Here is a 10,518-nt window from a genome sequence, read left to right on the forward strand (position 1 = left end):
TATAAAATATAATTATAATCCCTTATTTAAATATATTAAATAAAAAAAAATACACATATACATGCAAATACATAGTTTAAAATTTATCTTCAATATACCTAATACATCTATGCTTATAATGCTTAACATTTAAGTTTTTAAAAATAGGGTCAATGTTTCCAGAATTTATACTATATTTTTAAAAATTGCCTTCATGATTTTTTTTATATAATGCATTCAAGGTGATTTCTTTTTTATATTTTTTTTTAACTGTTTATTTATTTTTGAGAGAGAGAGAGAGAGCATGAGCAGGGGGTGGGGCAGAGAGAGAGGGAGACAAAGAATCTGAATCAGGCTCCAGGCTCTGAGCTGTCAGCAGAGAGCCTGATGGGGGGTTCCAACTCAGGAACCCTGAGATCATGACCTGAGCCGAAGTCAGATGCTTAATTGACTGTGTCACCCAGGTGCCCCCATTTCTTTTGTTTTTTTGTTTGTTTTTTTTTAACTTTATTTATGTGTTTTCTTTTGAGAGAGAGAGAGGGCAAGCAGGGGAGGGTCAGAGAGAGGCAGAGAATCCCAAACAGCCTCCTTGCTGTCAAGGCAGAGCCTGATGTGGGGCTTGATTTCATGATCTGTGAGATCATGACCTGAGCCAAAATCAAGAGCCAGACACTTAACCAAGTGAGCCACCCAGATGCCCCTAGGGTGATTTCTAATAATTAATTTTACTATTATAGGTATTCAAATTTTTGACATATAAAAATAAAAAATTTGTACTTTAAGCTTAAGGGATGCCTGGGTGTCTCAGTCCGACTTCAGCTCAGGTCATGATCTCAGGGCTTGACTCATAAGTTCGAGCCCCATATCCAGCTCTGCAATGACACTGTGGAGCCTGAAACCTACTTCATATTCTGTGTCTCCCTCTCTTTGTATCCTTCCCCACTTTTGCACTCTCTCTCTCTCTCTATCTCTCTCTGTCTCAAAAATAAATAAATATTTAAAAATAAATAAATAAAATAAGATAAAATAAAATAAAATAAAATAAAATAAAATAAAGGTTAATATAGGAATGTTGTTCTTGAACTTTAGTTTTATCACCATTCAGCAAATAGTGGAAATTTTAAAAAGTAGTAATTGCAGAAAGCATATTAAATAAATTGGGTATGATTATGGAAGCAAATTCAAACAGAATTTAGCATTCTAGCTGGAATACCATGCCAAATGTGAATATTTTATTTCATCTTAACTAAACACATTTACATGCTTGTGGTCAAAATTCATTTTAAGAAAAAAATTTGGGTTCTCAATTCAGATTTCTAATCCCTTGGTTCTTTCAGACAGTGCCATCAAATGAGGATCTAAAAGAAGCATATTTTAAAAGTACCATTTGAAGCCCCAACAATATTAATTCCTGGGTTAGTAGTGCATCCTTGGGTATTATTTAATAATAGCTGTGCTCAATTATCCAATATGTACTGAGTACCTACAATGCACACTGCATGCCAAAATCAATCCCGCCCGCAGTGTACTGGCTCACAATTGGTAAGCGTCATCAAAATGTTCTAAAATCTTGCCAAAATCATAGGTTCTTATTTGATATGAAAATTAATGGGTTCCTATGTGTTCTTGGGAAAGTAATTACCCATAATTAAATATACAACTTCCTTTTGGGTCCATCCTGAGCGTTCATCATGTTATGCCTGTGGGTGGTAGCAGAAATTTCATGTAAATCAAGCTATATATAGTTTGCTCTTTGAACTTTGCTTCATCCCTAGATACCAAGTGAATTTCATATATTTTAGTTGGCTTATTTTTGACTGATTATTTTAAACGTGCTCTTCAAATGTAATATAGTTTTCATATGATATAGTAAATATAGTAATAAGCATCCAGAAACTTAATTAATTTGTAAATCTTCTTTTATTATGAACCAATATATTTATTCTAATACTTCTCCAGACTTTTAAGATATCAAATTTTAATTTTTTTAATGTTTATTTATTATTGAGAGACAGAGAGACACAGAGAGTGAACAGGGGAGGGGTAGAGAGAGGGGGGAGACACAGAATCTGAAGTAGGCTCCAGGCTCTAAGTGGTCAGCACAGAGCTCGACACGGGGCTCGAACTCATGAACTGTGAGATCATGACCTGAGCCGAAGTTGGTCACCTAACCACTGAACCACCCAAGCACCCCTAAGATATCAAATTTTAATAACATCTCTGTGCACATTTGATATTTTATTTCATACTCTGACATTATGTGGCATTACATAATATAATGAATATTAGCATTAAAACTTTAATATTTTAAATGCACTTACTCAACATGTATATGCTTGTTTATATCTGTATCTATCTTTATCTATATCTTCAATAATATTCCAAAAAAAAGAATTATCATATAAATTGTATTCAAGATTCAATGCCAATGTTGGAAAAAACATAAGGTTTGTCTGATTCTTTAATATAGATCCTTACTGTAAAGTGCATTGTCTATCAGGTGGTTATTGACAAGGTAGGGTATAGTTACTCAATGTCAAAATATAACAACTATAGGCCAGCTCACTGATAGAATTTCCGTTAGCTTTTGTGTTTTCACTTTTTAAAGGAGACCTGAAAAATTAATAATGCTTTTTTTTTAGCAGATGGCCAGCTGTACAAACTATAAAAATGCAAAAATGGTGATATGGAAATACTATATTTGAAATAGGCATCCATTTAATGTTTTATGCACACACACGTATATCTGATTTTTTGCTATTTCACTCTATGAGAATTGAGAAAAAAAATAAAAAAAAATTATGGAGTGCAAGCATTCCTACCTAGAAAGAAAAGCAATCAGGAAAAAGTAATAAATGATATGATATTGCCTGTGAAAGTAATTCTACGTTAGCACTTCTTTTGTCCAGCAACTTACTTATTAAATGATACAGACATCCAACATATTTTCAAATGTTCATATGGACATCCATGTTCATAGTTAATGTACGTTGTTAACTGTAGTTTACAATATTATTATTTTTTTTAAATTTTCCCAGAAGTCTTTGGGACTTACGGAAACTGAACACATTTTGCCAACAAATTTTCCTCAGATTAGGTTCTGTGTTTATATTCTTACTAGAAACCACAAATTGAACTTCATGGGAATAATGCCAAACAATTGGGCACAAACAGAAGTAGGAGAAAAACACCCTATATTCAGCAGAATCCTATTTTAGGACAGAAGATTTAGGAAAACTTTGAGTCCAGTTGAAATTGCAGAGAGGATTGAAATGGCAATAAGTGCATATAATTAACCAAGCTGGAATTTGTTCAGGATATCAGGGCCAAGTGCTCTTTTAATTATTCAGTTAATGGGCCTGTTCATGCCAAAATAGCCACCCTACACTGAGGCTGGCAGCCTGTTTTTTAGAAGTATGCCTTCATTTGTGCACTCTAAAACCACACAGAAGTTAATTGCTTATCTAATGCCTCCATGTTTGTGCCAAGATTCCAGTGTCACTCATGAAATTAGGTACATGAGTAGGTCATTCTTCGTATTTGGACAAGTACTTTATAGCAGATAAAATGGTTCTGTTTCATCCAAACGGTTGGTGCATACAGATTCCCGAACATGGAATCTTCATTTTTACATACATGTCTGAGTTTAAGCCTTAAATAGAAGCTACATCTTACCTAAAAGAGTCTTGAACAGATGGTGAACATTATTATTTTTTCAATAATCCAGCCAGTGACGACATCATGATAATGCTAACTCTTCATAACTTTTCTCCCTCAGAAGATGATTTGTTATTTTATTAGTCGGTCATTCAGATGTTTCCACGTATGCTTGGCTCCAATTTCTAGTCAATTTGCAGTTTTTCACATTTTATTTTTATGCCTTGATATCCTTTAACTGAGGGAAATTCTTCTACTTACCCAGATATCTCCTCCTGAAAAAAGATTTACATGAATTATGAAATGCTTCCACTTTCCTATAAGTCACTAATGCCCCCAAACATTAAAGAGACTCATATAAATTTTACTCAAGCCCTGCAGTACAAACAAATGTGTGTTGAGTATAGACTCCTCCAGGGAATTATGGGAAGTATAAGGCAGTTTGTTTCAATTTCTCCTTATTATTACACTGGCTCTGAAGTGACTGATGCAGACAAGTGTTCAATTCTTCACTTGTGTTTCTCCTTCCCTCTAGCACTGCCTCCTCTCTCTCTTCTACAATCTGTCTCTAACTTCCACTGAAGACTCAGGAAAGTATTTCTACATTTATTAAAACAAGTTTGCCTTCCTTAAAACATACCATAAACACAAACTAATGTCACTGCAGCTAGGAGTCTCATTGCTAATACAACTAAGAAAACTAAAATATGATGGATTAACAGATTGCTTTAATACAGGCTGAGGTATTCAATTCAATTATGAAAGGCTTCTTTTGAAGATTAAAATACGTATTTCATATATCTTTCTTCCTTTAGTTGACCTTAAATGTAATATAACTTATAAATATCTATACAGATCACAGAAAATAGTTGATATATGCTTTTCATTGCTGTGTTCAACATTTTAAGAGGGTCACTGATAAATTTCAAAGTGTTTCAAATTACCATGGCAAAGATGGTGAGGCTCTAAAAACAAAATTATATTAATAAAAAGGTTTTCTGCATCTATTTTTCTCTGAGATAAAAAAAACAACTCTGTTTTTACTTTACCTCTCTCAATGTTCAGAATGATCATTTTTTTAAAATGTTTATTTATTTTTGAGAGACAGAGACAGAGCACCAGCTGGGAGGAGCAGAGAGAGAGGGGGAAACAGAATCCAAAGCAGGCTCCAGGCTCTGAGCTGTCAGCACAGAGCCCGATATGGGGCTCAAACCCATGAACTGTGAGGTCATGACCTGAGCCAAAGCCGGACACTTAAACAAGTGAGCCATCCAGACACCCCGAGAATGATCAATTGAATGAGAAAAGGAATTTTAAAAAAGCTGATAAAAATGATACTCAGATGATTTCACATGTATTAATAAATGGCAAGATCAGAACTTAATACCAGGTTGTCAGACTAACAATTACTAACATTTTCAAGATACCATCAGAATTCTGTAGGAGAAAATACCAGTTGATTTTTATTTGCTCTGGAGAGCTGAACTGTAGAATCAGTCCACAAGGTGAAGACAAATTTTGGGTCCATGTGCAAAACTATGAAATGAAGAGCTATGGTAGTAATAAAATAAGAGATAAAGTCAAGAATCCTGAGTTTTACAAAAACTTTCAGAATAGCCCAAATCCACTGATATCAATACTTACTAAGCAAAATTCCTGAAACAGTTTTCCAGAATACATTAATGAATAAGTTAGAAGCACATAGAGAGGAATGAAACAAAGCAACATAAACCATTTGATCAGGTGCAATTACCAGAGGAATTTTAATTCATAAGGTGCCAAACTAAATTTTAAGAAAACTAATGGTTGTGCAGGTGCTTTGGACTCAGTAGGGAATGCTACATTCCAGCTCGCCCTCACTGGTTGATTAGTGCTAGTCCTTGCTGAAGACCTGTGATATTAACATAAAATTTTCTCTTGGCAAAAACATGGTCTTTCAGATGTAAGCAAACTAATACTGTCATATTTTCTAATACAAAATTTATTGTTATACAAAACCATGAGAATGGGATGGCAAAGGAAAAACAGTAAACTATAGATTTTGCTTTAGCACTTTTAAGAGTGTCACAATTCAACACGTTTGTTTTCCAAATTGTCACGGATAATTTATTTTCTGGAAAGATCTTGTGTGCTTATTTATGGTTTATACATACTTGACACTATGGTAGATGAGCAGAACTGAGCATACCCTCATGTTAGAAGAACATTTACATGACAAAATTTAGTAAGTAGATATAGGTTTTACTGGTCCTTATAGCTGACTGTAGGACTGTATTTTCAGCTCACATTATCTTTTTGACTTTTTAATAGAAATAAGTAGACACGTGTCAGAGAACCAGCTTTCCTTCATGGCAAATCTTTGAGAGTCAAGGTATTGACATCAGAAAGGAGAGAATTAGGAGAGCTGTTATCAATTATTATTAATTGGTCATAAGTAAAACAATCTTTTGAACTATTACACTCAGTACAAAAAGTTTGAGAATTTGGAAGAAAAGATAAGATGTCTACGTTCCTCAAATTTCTTTAATCGGGGACACAAGATTAGTATCTCAAATTTCACTCACAAAGGGAATGGATTTTGTTTCAGTGTTAATCAAAAATCCTTCCCCATAAATTTCTTCATTATATAAAGAACATACCCATGACAACAACGATGACTGTGTGGCTTATTCCAAAGCTAGTGTGTTGTTAACACAATCAAGGGGATCAAATTTTAACCAAAGCATTGTTTAAATAATAAAGAGTAAATGGCAGAGTGTGGGGTTCAATTTTAAAATATGTACTTAAGAAGAATAAATAAACTATTTTTAACTCAGAATATTTCTGTACCAGTATTCTATTTACAGTATTCATTTTTTCAGGACAGGGATGATTTCTTATTCATTGTCATATCTCTAGCCTCTACAATATACTAAGAAATGTTTATTGATAGCATTTTTATTTCAGCTACAAAATGCACCATGCCTTCACAATTTAAAAGTCAGAATTTCCTTATTTGTTAAATTGTTGGTGCAATCCAGTAGCAATTGCAAGAAACTAATGGAACCAACAAAAATTCCTACAAATTTACCAGTTTCCATTCACTAATGTTAAAATCTAAATTTCCTTTATGCACATTTAAAAAAAGTTGTGTCCAGAATATGAAAAATGAAGCTCTACAAAAGCTAATTACATAATTTTCTTTCTTTTTTTGATACAAATGCTAGTACCAACCTATTAAAAATTAAATGCATAAAAACAAGCAGAGATACAAAACATAGAAACTAAGGTATTTATAGGAATATAAAAATCTGAAAAATTTTAAAACTCCTTTAACACAACGTTTTCCAAATTTAAATTTCTACTTTCAACATAATAATATAACATCCCCACAGAAGGTCCAAACCCACAAACTTAAATGGTTTTTAACCTGTAGATAATGAAGAGGTTGTTGAGGATAGTGGTGTTTAAGAATTGTGAAATTATGAGACTTACATGACAACAACCTAGTCTGCTGTAGTTTCAAGGTGATCAGAAGACAAGAGACCAGTGGGTCAGACTTTGGACATTTTTATTCACCACACAGCAGAAAGCAGGAACTGTACATCCACATCAGTTCCTTTTGCCTTACGAATTCCATAGGACAATCCAGTTCGACGTTGTATTCACAGTGGGGTTGTGTCATAGCTGAGAAACCCCAGGCTAAGGAAGCCTTATTCTTTTAAATATGGCTACTAGCAAACTCACCCACTGTTTGCCTGGAGGAAGACTGCCTTTATTGAAAAGTTTGTACTCTGCCCAGGTGGCCAGCACTATGTGTTCTGAACCCTTGTTTCTATACAAACATCCATGCAAAGGGAGTCTGGAACGGAAGACATGCAGAAATAGGAAAGCCCCATGGACAGTTAGCTTCCAATAGTGTGGTAGACATATATATCTGGGTTTTATTATTTTTTCTAATGCCAAAACTCTCTCTACTTGTTGGATCAAACAAGAAAGTAGGGGCTTTAATTTGGCTTCCACATATTTTTCTCCTCAGTCACCTAACTCGTCAGTCCTGTTTACTCTATATATCACATATTTTACAATGCTGTTTACTTTTGTCTATTTTTGTTGTTATTATTCGAATTTAGTTCACCATGATCAGTAATTTGGTCTCTTGCAAGAGTCACTTTGATAGATTTGCCGGATCCAAGTCCTATTCAGCACTAATGCAGCCAGTATGATCTTTCTGAGATGTAAACCTGATGAGGTCACTCTCTTGCAAAAAAGACTTGAAAGCTGCCTTTGCCTTCTAGAAACAATCCTTATTGTTTTAAATGTCTTGCAATGTACTGAGTTTATTTTTCTTTTCAAAGTTTTGTCTGAACATCTCCTCTCACAGTCAATGTTGCAGCTCTGCGAGGTACTTAACATTCCAGAACGATGCACATCCCATTTTTTTCTTCTTGGTATATACCACCTAGACCTTCTTTCCTATTGCAAGGCTGATTAATGTCTGCTCTTATTTCAAAACTCAACTTAGACGTTCTTCCCTTCCAAAACCTATTTGATACTTCCCAGTTCACATTATGCAACTGTATACTTCACCTTTAACATCTCTTATCACACAATAATTAAATTGCCTATTAAACTTGTTTTTAATGTTTCACCAGGCAAAAAATTCTGTGATGATAGAAACCCAGGACCCACACAGACTGGCATATGGTATTCATTCATAAGTGTTTATTGAATATATAAATGAATGAAAGAATGAATAAATTAATGAATGAATATATAATGAGATGCTTAATTTTATGGGAAGTATTAGAAATGTACTCCAGGAATGATGGGAACCTATTAGAATCAATTCTATTGTTGGATATTACTTTTAATTTCTTTCTTTCTTTCTTTCTTTTTTTTTCCCCGTGATCTCCTACACATGACATTGTTTCAACCTTACTGGTATACACAATTATGTCACTTTGCAAGAAGATTTTAAATGTCAGCCAACTCTGACTTCTTAGAATTTTATTCACTAAAAAGAAGCAGTGGGGAAATACGACAGGTGGATATGTGTTGAGGATTAGAGTACACTGGGGACTGAAATGGAGCTACCAATCTCATTAGCTGTCTTCTGAGCTGCCGAATTCTACCGAGGTCCCCAAGGTGAAAGGCTAATAATTAATTCAATTTACTATCTATTCTGTGGAAAGCTCCAAAGGTTAAGATTATGGAGGACCGATGAGAGCAATCTTTTATACTGTTTAAATTGCTATTTAAATTTGTATTAGATTCTAATGGTGACAGTTTGAAACCGACACAGTTTAATTCATTTATCACATTCCAAAACCTGCCTACCTGAACTGGCTTTAAAGTATTTCTTAAATAAGCAGTCAGTCAGTGCACTTACTTGTCCATTTAGATTATTTGCTTGGAATTTAAATATGAACATCCATTACTAGTCTTGTCAACTTTTTTGTCCCCTTTCTACTGTTTTAGCTTTCTCTGCTCTGGGTTTCCCCACCTGCCATGATACAAATTTTTTTTATTGATAATATAACTCATACTTCCCAGGACACAGCACTCTAGGGGTAAAATTAGATAACATGTTACTAATAACAACAACTAACATTTATATAGTGTTTATGATTTACATATGTATATATACACACATACATACACATACACATATGTACATATGTATGATTTAATAACCTCAACAATCCTGCCAGATAGTTATTATTATAACTCATATTTTAGAGATGAATAAACTGAAGCCAAGAGAGTGACATTTTCCAAGATAACACAGCTAGTGAATGACGAACTAACTGCCTTTCAAAATCACTAACAGGAATCTTCGCCTACATTCATCCATATTCGCTTCATTGGAATTCTAGCACTCCAGAAATTCCTCCAAGTCGTTCTGTAAATTCTGAGGCAATCTGGCATTTTGCCCATTTATCTGAACTTGGTTATTGTACAGCACTTGCCCTTTCTCCTCTACTCTGGACCTCTGGTGATGCCTGTTGCTATGCCAAGCGTGTTCCCCTCAAAGCAGGAGATATGCAGGCCTCTTCCCCCTCTGTCATATCTGCCCTGCCAAACACTGTCCTTAGTCTGCCATGGGCATCAGTACTATGCCAAGGACACTGGAGATTGTGTGCCCAGAGATTTTCTGCTGCAGCCAAAAGGTGCTCAGATTGATTAACCTCTCCCTTTTTGTGGTTTTCACTCAAGATACTCTTGCTGGTCATGATATTTGGGTTTAGCAAGAACCCCCCAAATGCAGAAATTAAGTACGTGAGAAAAAAAAAAGAATCTTGAATCCTTTATTCCTTTGACAAAGTAAAATCATCTGAAAGAAAATGTACCTAATTTCAAATCTCATGATTAATATAAAAACATTAATTTTAGTCATATGTTCTGAATATAGTCTCAGTAATGGAATTCTTTCTTTTACAGATAATCGCAATGGGATGCTAATGATAAAGCTGAATATTTTTTAAAACTTTAATTTTTCTTAGAACTAAGAATAATTTATAAGAACTTTTTTTTTGCTAAATAAAAGACCATGTTATTATTTTTTAGTTATTTTTAGTAATATTTAGTTGATTGTTGGACACCATTTGAAAGAGTTCAAGCCTCATATTCCCCAAAGAATAAACCAATATTTTCATTAATGAAAGATCTGATATGTCACATTTTCATCTCTGGGTTGCTGAATGAAGTAAAGATTAGCTTCACCTGGTATGATCAAGTCAAGAAAATAAACTCTATATGCTATTTTAGCTAAAAAGGTTAAATGAAATGTCAGTTATTAGTGAATTTCAGTACTTGGTTGATTTTTAATGCTCCAAATATAGTAAATAACACTTCCACTGAACTTTGAGAATGGCAGTATTTTGCAGAACATAAATTAAA

Source organism: Panthera onca, chromosome B1 (genome assembly GCF_046562875.1).
Source record: "Panthera onca isolate mPanOnc1 chromosome B1, mPanOnc1 haplotype 2, whole genome shotgun sequence".
Lineage (NCBI taxonomy): Eukaryota > Metazoa > Chordata > Mammalia > Carnivora > Felidae > Panthera > Panthera onca.